Here is a 14,597-nt window from a genome sequence, read left to right on the forward strand (position 1 = left end):
GGACATCATCGATCTCACACCAAAGTTCAATCTTATCCGAGTCCATCTCCCCTAATTTAAACCCGGTGACTTACTCTGTATCTGACAGAATTCAAATCCTGGACGAGCCCCCACAATGTAACGTCTTTCATCCCACCGGAACATACTTTATAGCAATTCATAATGATGGGTTGTAGAAACAACTAAAAGAAAAGGCGCCACATAAGTAACTTATCAGTCTTGTGCACCTAATATTTTAATACGTTGGAGCTCACACCTCCGATTCCATCCAAAATGTCCTTCCAAGACTCTGGCCACCATCCGAACCCCCGAGGTCTGGTATCTGCCGCCCTGGAACCGCTGTCCGTTCCCCACACATCCATCCTCTCCGCTTGCCTCCTGAAAAAGCCCCCGATCCTCAGCTCAGCACACACATGCAAGATAGCATATCATGACTTCCATTGGCTGGCAAATGAATACAATTTCCATTATCACTAATTATAACCCAAACATGCTGTTACAGAGAACCCCTTACTCAGCAGCAAACAGTACGGGAAGCCGTTTTAGTATAACACTTCAGAGAAGCCATTTTGTAATTAGCAATTAACAGTTAACAGTCCAACTAATATTACTAAGAACACTACACAGAATATTAAACTCCAGTCCCATTAAAGGTGAATATGCAGCAGAAGAAACTCCTCCCATGCCCAGTGGCCAGGGTGCAGGACTGGGTGTGGTGAGCAGCAGCAATAATTGCAGAGTTCAGCACTGACAGTCACTCTCGAAATTGCATCAGCAACAGTGATAGACAAATATCCAGCATACAGCTTATTGAAACTTTCTCCCAAGTGTGAACCCGGTAATATGTCACAAGGTTAGATTACTAAGTGAATCTCTTCCCACATTCACAGCACTTGACCGGCCTCTCCCCAGTGTGAACTGAATGATGCACATACAGTTGAGGTGACTGAGAGAATCTCTTCCCAAAGTCTGAGCAGGTGAACAGCCTCTACCCAGTGTGAACTGACTGGTGTGCCAATAGTTCAGATGACTGAATGAATCCTCTCCCACATTCTGAGCGGGTGAACGGCCTCTCCCCAGTGTGAACTGACTGGTGTCTCAGTAGGTGAGATGCCCGAGTGAATCCCTTCCCACAGTCTGAGCAGGTGAATGGCCTCTCTCCAGTGTGAACTCGCTGGTGTCTCTGTAGGTTGGATGAATGTGTGAATGCCTTCCCACAGTCTGAGCAAGTGAATGGCCTCTCCCCAGTGTGAACTCGCTGGTGTGCCAGCAGATTAGATGACCGAGTGAATCCCTTGCCACATTCTGAGCAAGTGAATGGCCACTCCCCACTGTGAGCTGACTTGTGTGCCAATAGTTCGGATGACTGAATGAATCCTCTCCCACATTCTGAGCAGGTGAACGGCCTCTCTCCAGTGTGAATTGACTGGTGTCTCAGTAGGTGAGATGCCCGAGTGAATTCCTTCCCACAGTCTGAGCAGGTGATTGGCCTCTCCCCAGTGTGAACTTGCTGGTGTGTCTTGAGGTTGGATGACCGACGGAATCTCTTCCCACAGACCGAGCAGGTGAATGGCCTCTCCCCAGTGTGAACTGACTGGTGTGTCAGTAAGTGAGATGCCCGAGTGAATCCCTTTCCACAGTCTGAGCAGGTGAACGGTCTGTCTCCAGTGTGAACTCGCTGGTGCACCATTAGGTTGGATGACCGAGTGAATCTCTTCCCACAGACTGAGCAGGTAAACAGCCTCTCCCCAGTGTGAACTCGCTGGTGCGCCATTAGGTTGGATGAATGACTGAATCTTTTCCCACAGTCTGAGCAGGTGAATGGCCTCTCCCCAGTATGAACTCGCTGGTGTACCAGCAGATCAGATGACTGAGTGCATCCTTTCCCACATTCTGAGCAGGTGAATGGCCTCTCCCCAGTGTGAACTGACTGGTGTGTCAGTAGGTGAGATGACTGATTGAATCCCTTCCCACAGTCTGAGCAGGTGAATGGCCTCTCCCAAGTATGAACTCGCTGGTGTACCAGCAGATCAGATGACTGAGTGCATCCTTTCCCACATTCTGAGCAGGTGAATGGCCACTCCCCAGTGTGAACTGACTGGTGTGCCAATAGGGTGGATGACTTAGCGAATCCCTTTCCACAGTCTTTGCAGGTGAATGACTTCTCCCCAGTGTGAACTCGTTGGTGACTCTGTAGGTTGGATGACTGAGTGAATCCCTCCCCACAGACCAAGCAGGTGAACGGCCTCTCTCCAGCGTGAACTCTCTGATGTACCTTCAGTTTAGATGAGCAAGTGAATCTCTTCCCACAATCCGAGCAAGAGAACGTCCACTCCCCGGTGTGAACTGACTGGTGAGCCATCAGGTCAGATGACCGAGTGAATCCTTCCCCACAAATTCAGCAGATGACCAGCCTCTGCCCAGTGTGAACTGACCGGTGTGTCCACAGGTGGGAAGACCGACTGAATCCCTTCTCACACACAGAACAGATGAATGGCCTTGCCCAGTGTAAACTTGCTAATGTACCTTCAGTTCAGATGACTGAATCCATTCCCACTGAATCCATTGAGCAGACGAATGGGTTCCTCCCTGTGTAAAATGACGGGCATGCCAGTCAGTCAGATGATCGAGTGAATCCCTCCCCACAGACTGAGCAGGAAAGATGATCGAGTGAATCCCTTGCTCCACTTCTTAAATATCGAGACAGAGACAGCAAAATTGGCGTGCCGTGTTCGAGATTCCCAAAGACAAATTCCCTGTCCTTTTTAAACCTGAAAAAAGATTTACAAAATCCATCAATGGGTGAAGGATAACATTTCAGATAAGATCACTTTAGTTGCCAAGGTGTGACATCGCACTATTAATGTGAAGTTCAACCCAAGTTGGAGAGAGAAATCATCTTCTAGCTGGTCACAGTGCTGGTGACTGGAATGACCATCAAATTCTCTGATGCTCTTCCTGTCTCTATAAGAATGGGGCATTTCTGCCAACTCCAATCTGTGACCTGGTTCGGTTTGACTCTGTCCATTGGTGTTATTCCCTGTTCTGCCTGAGCGGCATTGCCTGGCCTCACAGTAACTGAAGCACTCTCACACAAATAGCCTTTGTTAATGTGCAGCTCAGATTTTCTTTATGTACTGTTAACTGAAAGTGCCACAGTTTTAATGCCATGTAAATATCTCCTACTCAGATGTATGGTTGGTCTGCACAGCTGTTAAAAGGAATTCGAGTGAATATTAGTATTACTGAAGGTTCTTGTCACAGTCATAGAAAAGTACAACACAGAAACAGGCCCTTTGGCCCATATAGTTGGTGTTGAACTATTTAAACTTTCCACTCCCATACCCCTACAATCCCAGTACCTATACAAACTTCATAAATGTTGAAATTGAGCTCACATACACCAGTTGTGCTGGATGCTCATTCCACACCTGGATGACCCTCTGTGTGAGGAAATTTCCCCTCATGTTCCCCTTAATATTTCACCTTTCACCCTTAACCCATGGCCTCTGGTTGTAGTCCCACCCAATCCCAGCTTGCATTTACCCTATCTATAACCCTCATTATTTTGGTACACCTCCATCAAATCTCCCCTTAATCTTCTACATTCCAAGGAATAAAGCCCTGGCCTGTTCAATCTCTCCTCATAACCTAAATCCTCCAGACCTGGCAACTTCCTTGCAAATTTTCTCTGAACTTTTTCAACTTCTTTAACATCTTTCCTGTAAGTAGGTCACCAAAATTGCACACAATACTCCAAATTAGGCCTCACCAATGTCTTGTACAAAGTCAACATAACATCCACCTCCTGTACTCAGTACTTTGATTTATGAAGGCCAACGTGCCAAAATCTTTCCTTCTGTCCCTATCTAACTGTGACACCACTTCCACTAAAATATACACCTGTATTCCCAGATCCCTTTCTTCAACAACACTCCTCCATGCCCTACCAGCCACTGAGAAAGACCTACATTTGTAGGTCCTACCAAAGTTCAACACCTCACATTTGTCTGCATTAAATTCTATTTTCCAATTCTCAGGCCATTTTTCCAGCTGCTCCAGTTTGCACTGCAAAGCCATGATAGTCCTCGCACAGTCTGCTAAACCCCCAGTCTCGGTTTCATCCACAAATTTGCTGCTCCAGCTAACCATGTTATCATAGAACATTAGAGCACAGAAACAGGCCTTTTGGCCCTTCTTGGCTGTGCTGAACCATTTTCTGCCTCGTCCCACTGACCTGCACCTGGACCATATCCCTCCACACACCTCTCATCCATGTATCTGTCCAATTTATTCTTAAATGTTAAAAAAGAACCCGCTTTTACCACCTTGTCTGGCAGCTCATTCCATAATCCCACCACTCTCTGTGCGAAGAAGCCTAATGTTCCCTTTAAACTTTTCCCCCCTCACCTTTAACCCATGTCCTCTGTTTTTTTTTTTCTCCCCTAGACTCAGTGGAAAATGCCTGATTGCATTCACTCTATCTATATCCATCATAATTGTACATACCTCTATCAATTCTCCCCTCATCCTTCTACGCTTCAGGGAATAAAGTCCTAACCTATTCAACCTTTCTCTGTAACTCAGTTTCTCAAGTCCCGGCAACATCCTTGTAAACCTTCTCTGCACTCTTTCAATCTTATTAATATCCTTTCTGTAATTAGGTGACCAAAACTGTACACGGTACTCCAAATTCAGCCTTGTCAATGCCTTATACAACCTCACCATAACATTCCAACTCTTATACTCAATACTTTGATTTATAAAAGCCAATGTACCAAAAGCTCTCTTTATGACCCTATCTACCTGTGATGACACTTTTAGGGAATTTTGTATCTGCATTCACAGATCACTCTGTTCTACTGCACTCTTTAGTGCCTTATCATTTACCTTGTATGTTCTACCTTGGTTTGTCCTTCCAAAATGCAATACCTCACACTTGTCTGTATTAAACTCCATCTGTCATTTTTCAGCCCATTTTTCCAGCTGGTCCAAATCCCTCTGCAAGCTTTGAAAACCTTCCTCACTGCAGATTACTGATATAGATGACAAACAATAACAGACCCAGCACTGATCTCTATGGCACACCACCAGTCACAGGTTGCAGTCAGAGAGACAAACATCTGCAACACACTCTGGCTTCAGTGCGTCATCCAATTTAATGTCTAATCTTAATTGCTGAGTGACTGAACCTTCTTGACCAATCACCCATATGAGACCTAGTCAAGTGCTTTGCAAAAGTCCATGTAGACTACATCCACTGCTTTGCCTTCATCCACTTTCCTTGTAACTTCCTCGAGAAAATCTGTAAGATTGGCTAGACGTGACCTGCCATGCACAAAGCCATGCTGCCTATCCTTAATCAGTCCACATCCATCCAAATATTTATACATCTGGTTCCTGCACATGTGTTGCAATAACTTTCCCCCTACTGATGTCAAGCTCACCAACATAAGATTTCCTCATTTATTTTTAGAGACTTTCTTGAACAGCAGAACAACATTGGCTGTCCTCCAATCCTCCAGTCCGTCACCTGTCACGAAGGGTGAATTATATATCTGTGCTTGGGCCTCGACAATTTCTGCACCTGTCTTCTGCAGGGTCCCAGGGAACAACTTGTCAAGCCCTGGGGATTTATCAACGCTAATTTGCCATAAGACAGCAAACACGCCCACCTCTGTAATCTGTACAGGTCCATGAAGTTGATACTGCTTTGCCTCACTTCCATAGACTCTGTGTCCATCTCCTGAGTAAATACGGATGCAAAAAATATCTCCCACATCTATTTTGTCTCCTCATATGGATTATCATTTTGATCTTGCTGAAGATTAATTTTTTCCCTTGCAATCTTTTTGCTCTTAACATATCTGCAGAATCCATGTCTGCTGGGGCAACCTCATACCTTCTTTTATTTCTTTCATAAGTGTTCACTTGAATTTCTTGTACTTCATAAGCACCCCATTTGTTCCTATCTGTCTGTACCTGGTATGCACCTGCTTTTTATTGATCTGGGAGATGAAAGCCAAAGGGGTGATAGAGCTGCATGGTGGGAGGTGGGATGTGGCGGGGGTGTTAAACTAATTTTGAAGGTGGAATGGGAGCCTGAACAACAGAGCAGAGAGTGGAGGGGTTGTGGAGACTGATGTTGTTCAGATCTCAGACAAAGTCAGGAATGAAAAAGTTGAGCATGGTGCAGTGAATATGCTGAACCCTGTATATTTCAATACCAGGAGCATCGTAGGAAAGGCAGATGTGTTCAGGGCATGGATCAACACCTGGAATTATGACACTCAGATCTGGCAACTGTGGACTGGGACAGGCTGCTTTATGGTAAATGGGAGGCCTTCAAAGCAAAATTTTGAAAAATCTTGGATATGTGCTTGTCAGAATAAAAGTTAAAGATAGAAACTGTAGGAAGTATACACAATTATGAGGGTTTAGATAGGGTAAATGCAAGCAGGATTTTTCCACTGAGGTTGGGTGCGATGACAACCAGAGGTCATGGGCAAATGGGGAAGGTGAAAATTTAAGAGGAACATGTAGAAAAACTCTTCACTGAAATGGTTGTGACAGTGTGGAATGAGATGCCAGCACAAGTGGCTCGTGCCAGTGGAATTTGACTATTTAAGAGAAGTTTGGATGGGTACCTGGATGGTAGGGGTATGGAGGGCTGTGGTCCCAGTGTGGGACGTTGCATCAGAGAGTTTAAATATTTTAGGCATTGTCTCGATGGGCTGAATGGCCTGTCTAACAGAACTTCTCCATCTCCCTATGACAGAGGAGCCGGCTGAACTTGATTGGAAGGGGAGACTGGTAGGATTAATGATGGAGCAGCAATTTCTGGCGATTCTGGGAGAATTTCAGGAGGTGAGTGATAGGTACATTCCAAAGAAGTGGAAGCATTGGAAAGGCAGGAGGATACAACCGTGGCTGAAATGAGAAGCCAAAGCCAACATAAAAGCCAAAGAGATGGCAAATAATAGAACAAAAACTATTGGAAAGTTTTTAAAACTAACAGAAGACAACTACAAAAAAATCAGATATGCTCAGGGCATTGAATTATGATTTGCAGTCATTAATGAGACTTGGTAGCATCCAACAGTCTGAGGCATTCAGAGGAACAAGATATCTGGGGCCTCAATATCTCTGGAAAGCCAAGGTTCCCTGAACCAGTTACCTTTCAACTTTTAATTTGGCAGGCTCATACAAACTCTACACATCAAAATTCCACTTCTGAAGGATGCCCACTTACCAAGTACTCCTTTGCCAGAAAACAGCCTGTCCCAATCCACACTTGTCAGATCCTTTCTGATACCATCAAAATTGACCTTTCTCCAATTTAGAATCTCAACCCGTGGTCCAGATCTCCCTTTTCCATATTTACTTGGAATCTCATGGCATTATGATCAGTAGATACAAGGTGTTCCCATACAGTAATTTCCATCACTAGCCCTGGATCATTTCCCAATATCTTATTGCACACTTCTACATTGGGAATTCTACATGTTGATTAAGGACACATTTGAAAAACTCTACCCCAGCTAGACCTTTTACAGTATGGGAGACACAGTCAACATTTGGAAAGTTATAATCACTTACTACATCAACATTTGTTTCTTAGCATAGTCTACAATCTCTCTACAAATCTGTTCCTCTAGATCCTTTCCGATACCATCAAAATTAATCTTTCTCCAATTTAGAACACAACTCATGGTCCAAACCTCTCTTTTTCCATATATACTTTGAATCTCATAGTATTATGATCACTAATTTCTGTCACCAGCCCTGGATCATTCCCTAACAGCCTATTGCATACTTCGACGTCAGGAGTTCTATGTACTGATTAAGGGCACATTTGACAAACTCTACCCCATCTAGTCCTTTTTAAGTATGGGAGTCCCAGTCAATATATGGAAAGTTATAATCACTGACTGAATCAACCTTTGTTTCTTGGCATGGTCTGCGATCTCTCTACAAATTCGTTCCTCAAAATCCCTCAGACTGTTGGGTGCAACCAAGTCCCAGAAATGGCTATAATATCATGTTTCCATGCCCTGAGCTCATCTGGCTTTCCTATGATGCTTCCTGCATTGTGATATACACAGCTCAGCACAATCATCACACCATGCTCAACCTTTTGATTGATGACTTTGTCTGAGCAACATCTGTCTGGGTGTCAAGAAAGCAACCTCTCCCTCAATGTCACAAAAACAAAGGAACTGGTTGTGCACTACAGCAGGGGTCCCCAACCTTTTTTGCACCGCAGACCAGTGAAAAATTGACAATATTCTTGTGGACCGGCCAACATTGGGGGCGGGGGGTGGGCAGTGTTCAAGTAGGGTTAAACTCACCTCAACATGTCTTTTACAGTTAGGGTTGCCGACTCTCTCACTCCCAAATAAGGGACAAAAGTAGCAGTCAAATATGGGACACTTGTGTTTACCCCAAGAAAGACTACAATGACCATGAAGACTTGCGCGGACACTGTGTGTGCATGTGCGTACGTGCCATTTTTTTTTTACCACAAATCGGCTTTGGCTTAATCTTCCCGACTGCACTGTACATACATTATTTCTACCTTATATAGGCTGTGTATTTATTATATCATTCCTGCTTTTACTACGTTTTTATATGTTAGTGTTATTTTAGGTTTTATATGTTACTTGGTATGATTTGGTAGGTTATTTTTTGGGTCTGGGAATGTTCATAAATTTTTCCCATTAATGGTAATTGCTTCTTTGCTTCACGCCATTCCGGCATGAATGGTTTCATAGGAACACTCTACCTTAGCGGGGGAAATACGGGACAATCCATATGGGACAAACCAATTCAGCCCAATATACGAGATGTCCCAGCAAATAAGGGACAGTTAACAACCCAATGTTCAAGTTGAACAGTGCGTGACAGGGAATGAGGAAAGGAGCAGCTGACTCATATCGTTTCCTCGCGGCCTGGTCGCACAAGCTTTGCGGCCCGGTGGTTGGGGACGGCTGTACAGCAGAAGGAATGGAGACAGGCTGATCACTATTGACATCAATGGATCTGGGGTTGAGAGAGTGAACAGCTTTAAATTACTCGGCATAAACATCACCGAGGATCTCATTTGGTCTGTACATACTGGCTGTGTGGTATGTGGCTGTGCACCCCATTCACCTCAGATGCTTGAGGAAGTCTAGTATCGGTCCCAAATCCTAAGAACTTTCTACAGGGGCACAATTGAGAGCATCCTGACTGGCTGCATCACTGCCTGGTATGGGATCTGTACTTCCTTCAATCGCAGGAGCCTGCAGAGAGTGGTGCGGATAGCCCAGCGCATCTGTAGATGTGAACTTCCCACTGTTCAGGACATCAACAAAGACAGGTGTGTAAAAAGGCCCGTAGGATCATTGGGGACCTGAATCACCCCAACCACAAACTGTTGCAGCTGCTACCATCCAGGAAATGTTACCACAGCATAAAAGCCAGGACCAACAGGCTCCTGGACAGCTACTTCCACCAAGTCATCAGACTGATTAATTCACGCTGATGCAGCTGTATCTCTATGTTATAATGACTGTCCTATGTACAAACTATTTATTATAAATTACTATAAATTACACATTGCACATTTAGATGGAGAAATAATGTAAAGATTTCTACTCCTCATGTATATTAAGGATACAAGTTATTTCAATTCGCCCTCTCCACTATCTGTTCTGGTAGTCTGACTCTAATCCCCTCTGGAACTTTAATTCCACCTCCCCCCACCACACACTAGCACTAGCAAGACTTACCACTAGGATATTTGATCTCTGCTAGTTTTAATTCCTGAACTAACAAATCCTCTATCAGCCCTTTGACATTGCTCTGCTTGGTAATCACCCCCACCCCACAACAGTTTCTACAGTGGTCTACCTGTTGTAGTGTGGAATGGCCGCATGAGTACTCTGCGATGGCTATTTAACCTCATTCCCCTTCCTGACTCTCACCCAGTTTCCTGTGTCCTGCACCTTGGGTGTAACTCACCGCTCTTCATGTCATATCTATCCCAGATGATCTGGAATTCATCCATTTCCAGCTCCAACTCCCTAACGTGCAGGGTTACAAGCTGCAGCCGGATGCACATCTTGTACGTGAGGGTGTCAAGGACACTGGAAGTCTCCCCACCTTCCCACCAACGTCCCCTCATTTGTAATGATAGGTGTGCCAAAAAATCTTGTGCTGTGCAATTTTTACCCAGTAACAACAATATGTGCACACTGAATTTTAAATACAGAGTTATTTATTTTAACAGTTAGCAAATCACTGTTAATAAGACATCCTCTGGGTTTGATCAAGTTCATCTGCACTCTCACACAATCTATGTAGCAGGCCCGTAAAGGGTTATGAAGGATTTTCTCACTCCAGCTATTGCACATCGTCCATATCTGATTTGCTTGCTAAATTATGCTTTAAAAAGTCAGATGTCCAAATATCACTCCACTTCCTCCCACTTGCAAATTCTCCAGCAACTTTTGCATCGCCACAATACACACAGGTAACACCAGTTTCTATATTGTACATAAATATTTCCCCTGAACCCTCCCCCAGGTGACTGACGGCCAATGCATATGAAATGAAGGGCAGTATTCTGTCTCATTGGAGTCTGGCACATTCGTGATGTGAAAGCTATTTGTTGCCCAGGACAAAGGTGTTTGATATCATTATTTTCACAGAGTGAATGGATCAAAACATGTCCTCACGGGTAAAAAGGTCCAGAACAAGAAGAGGTCGAACAAGCAACACACACAAAATGCTGGAGGAACTCAGCAGGCCGGGCAGCATTTATGGAAAAGAGTACTAATGCTGAGTTCTTCCAGCATTTTGTGTGTGTTGCTTGGATTTTCAATATCTGCAGATTATCCCTTGTTTGTGATTGGAGGCAGAACAAAGGTGATTTTCTTAACAGCTGATGTAAAAGATTTTGTCCCCTTTCTCCGAGTTCCTAATCCTTGCATTTAGATAGCTGGAGTTCAACTCTGTGTGAGAGATCCATCAGTTCCCATTCCCTCATCAGCCGGAATCTCCCCCGGGCGGATCGTGGTGCTGAGAGAGAGGGAAGAGAGCAGGACTATCCTGGGCTTGCGGGCCACGGTGTCCGGAGCTCACAGCAATTGTCCCGAATTCGGTGTTGAAAATTCCCACCCGCAGCCGGGGAATATCTCTTACCTGGAGCAGACTTCTCGAGGCCTTTGTGCACTGCGCGCATGCGCGATATTCGGGAACAGCCTTTGCGTTCGATCGGTGCTTCAGCGACGGAGAATATTGTTCGCAGAGCCTTCTGGGTAAACACGCTTCCATTAAAGGTTTCTGCAAGCACCAGCTCTATGTCCAGACCTCTATTTTTGTGCGTGGAAAACTCAGTGCTGTTTTAACGCACAAAGCAGCTCCCATAAACAATACACTTAATATTAACAAACTTTCCACGTGTCTAATGCCAAAGTAGAACCTTCTTAGAAATGCAGATATAAAACAAAAGAAATTCTGCGGTTGCTGGAAATATAAACACATACACACAAAAATGCTGGAGGAACTCTGCAGTTCAGGCAGCAACTAAGCAGAAAAGTACACAGACTCGGCATGCTGAAGGGGCTCGGCTTAAACGTATTCCTCTCCACAGTTGCGGCCTGATCTGTTGATTTCCTCCAGTGTTTTGAAGAAATTAACCACTTTTTTTTTCAATGAAACAGTTTCAATATGTTTCTGATCTTTTATTTGTGGCCACGTCCTGCTGGTCTGATTCCTCTTCCTCCTCCTCCTTGTAAAGTCTAGACCCCATCTCTTTCTGGAGCCCCAAAGCCCTGACTCAGGCTGGTAACTCTTTGGTTTCTGACTCTGCACCATCGAAGATTCACTGGCTCATCTGCTGTCAGACTTTAGAGGCGCATTGCAACAACCCAGCTCTCTGAGGCACAGACCTTTGAAATGATTGAAAATGACACAAAGCGTTGAAAAAAGCAGGGAAGAAGGAGCTTAACCACCATAGTCCAGAGCCCTGAAGAACGTTGAAACCACTGTGAGCTCATCGTGTTATTCAGCCTGGAGAGAAGCATGCAGGAAATCCATGCAGGTGTACAAAATGATGAGAGACATTGGTCGTGTGGATCGCCAGAGTCTTTTCCCAGGGCTGAAATGGCTAACACGGGGTGGGGTGGGGGGTTATGTTTAAGCTGCTTGGAAGTACAGAGGAGATGTCAGAGCTAAGTTTTTTGAACAAAGTGTGGTGTGTGTGTGTGGAATGCACTGCCAGCGACGGTGGTAGAGTCTGATACAATAGGGTCTTTTAAGAGACTCTTAGATAGGTACGTGGAGATTAGGAAAATAGAGGGCTGTGCGGTAGGTAAATTCTACGCAGTTTCTGGAGTAAATTGCACGTCGTCACAACATTGTGGGCCAAAGGGTCTGTAATGTGCTGCATATTTCTATGATCCTCTGAAATTCAAGGGAAATCTCCTATCCCACGGAGTGGTGACTAGTTGCAACCTGTCATCACAGGGAGAGTGAGAGGGGAACGACAGGGATAGATTTTGATATACTGATATGGAACAGACACATGAGCAGGGACCAGATGGGAGGAGTGGCCTCTCTAGTGTACATTGTGAGTGTGGTAAAGACAGTAAGTACCTGGGACATGGGATTTGATACAGAACTGATTTATCTTTCACAGATTCACAATATTAACCATCAGTCCAGTTTAAGGCTAACATCAGCAGAACGGACTCCTCCAATGCTCAGTGACCAGGGTTCAGTACTGGGTGCGATGAGCAGCCGCAAGAACTGCAGAATCTGACAGTAACAGTCCCTCATGAACCTGCAGCTGCCTTCAGTCACCAGATCTGTGCATTATAAAAGTACATTGAGCTGATATATGTCAAAACAATAACTGTAACAAAGCATTATGGCTGCAGAGAAAGTGCAGTGCAGATAGATATATGGTGCAGGGTCACGTCGAGTTACATTGTGAGGTCGAGTCCATTTTATCGAACTGGAGACCATTCATTTGGTTTATAACCGCAGACAGGAAGCCGTCCTTAAGCCTGGTGGTTCGCGCTTTAAGGCTTTTGTATCTCTTCCCCGATGGGGGAGCGGGTTTGCAGCAAGAATGTCCAGGTTGTGAGGATCTTTGTGTACATAGCCTGCTTTTCCGAGGCAGGGGAAGTGTAGGAAGAGTCCATGGAGGGGAGGCTTGTTTCTCTGATGTTCTCTGCTCTCCAAAGTTCTCTGCAGTTCCTTGCAGTCATGGGCAGAGCAGTAGCCATACGAAGTCGTGAAGTATCGACAAGAAGCTCAGAGACCTCGGCCTTCACCCTGCCTTGTTTAGCTGGATCCTGGACTTCCTGTCAGATCGCCGGCAGGTGGTAAGAGTGTGCTCCCTCACCTCTGTCTCTCTGACCCTCAGCACACATACCCCACAGCGTTCTCTCCTTGGCCCTCTCTGTGCACCCATGAATTGTGTCGCCACCCACAGCTCCAATCTGCCAATTAAGTTGGCTGAGGACACTACATTAATTGGCCTAATCTCAAATAATAACGAGGCAGCCTGCAGAGAAGAAGTCATCACCCCGACACAGCGGTGTCAAGAAAACAATCTCTCCCTCATGGTGACAAAAACAAAGGAGCTGGTAGTGGACTACAGGAGGAATGGAGACAGGGATCAAATTCAACACTTCCAAGTCTGTTATCGCACATTTTAATTTTGATCATGACAGAATGTACTGTATTTTATATATTGTTAATGACATAAACCATATTTATATATTGCTACTGACAGCGAATCGTATAATTTATGTTCCGTCTGTTATCTGAATGTACTTGCCTGTGATGCTGCCACAAGTCAGTGTTTCTCTGTACCTGTACCTTCCCGTACTTGTGCACTTGGCAATAAATTCAATGGGACCTGAGAAATCTCAGTGAGATTTGATTTGTGATGATCATGTTGGCAGCTCGGTAGGTCGAATGTATGAGACAGTACACTGTTAAACTCAAAACACTGAACAGTGGTGATGATCAGAGGGATCTTAGAGTCCAAGCTCATCGCTCCCTGAAAGAGACTGCACAGATTGATCGGGTGGTTAAGAAGGCAAATGGCGTGGTTGTCTTTATTAGTTGAAGCACTGAGTTGAAAAGTCGGGAAGTTGTGTTGCGGCTGTTGCGAGCCTGCGGTCGGACTGTGACTGTGTCTTTAAGAGCGCCGGAGTGAGGAGGCGGGACTATGACGTCAGTCACAGGCTGACGGCGCGAACTGGATTTAACCATAAGAGAGACAGAGCGATCTGCAGACAGGCAGTCGGCCAGTCTAAAGAGAGAGAGAGAGAGAGAGAGAGAGAGAGAGAGAGGGACTGGAAAAGCATATAGATTCAGTTTGTCGCAGCTGAGGCTTGGAACTCTCCTATGCTCTTGATCATCGGTACAGGGAACCACAACGAATGTGTGTGGCTATCACTTCGTATAATCCATAGGAGTGATTTTTTGGAATATTTTGGGGGACCGCTTGTGTTAACCCTTGCCTGGGTGTGTTGTGTGGTAACCCCTGGAAGACGGTATTCCTGTGACAGGTCACTTTCGCTGATAACTTGTAT

General features: G+C 45.0%; 1 long non-coding RNA gene across 1 annotated transcript; it reads right to left on the minus strand.

The window, feature by feature from the left end:
- Window positions 1–230: 230 nt before the first annotated feature.
- On the minus strand, window positions 231–11,217 carry LOC140207697 (uncharacterized). The gene is made up of 3 exons (XR_011888625.1): window positions 11,188–11,217; window positions 2,527–2,771; window positions 231–444 (listed from the first exon to the last, which is right to left on the minus strand). It is a non-coding gene; the product is annotated as an uncharacterized lncRNA (long non-coding RNA).
- Window positions 11,218–14,597: the final 3,380 nt, after the last annotated feature.

This window comes from Mobula birostris, chromosome 13 (assembly GCF_030028105.1).
Source record: "Mobula birostris isolate sMobBir1 chromosome 13, sMobBir1.hap1, whole genome shotgun sequence".
Classification (NCBI taxonomy): Eukaryota; Metazoa; Chordata; class Chondrichthyes; order Myliobatiformes; family Myliobatidae; genus Mobula; species Mobula birostris.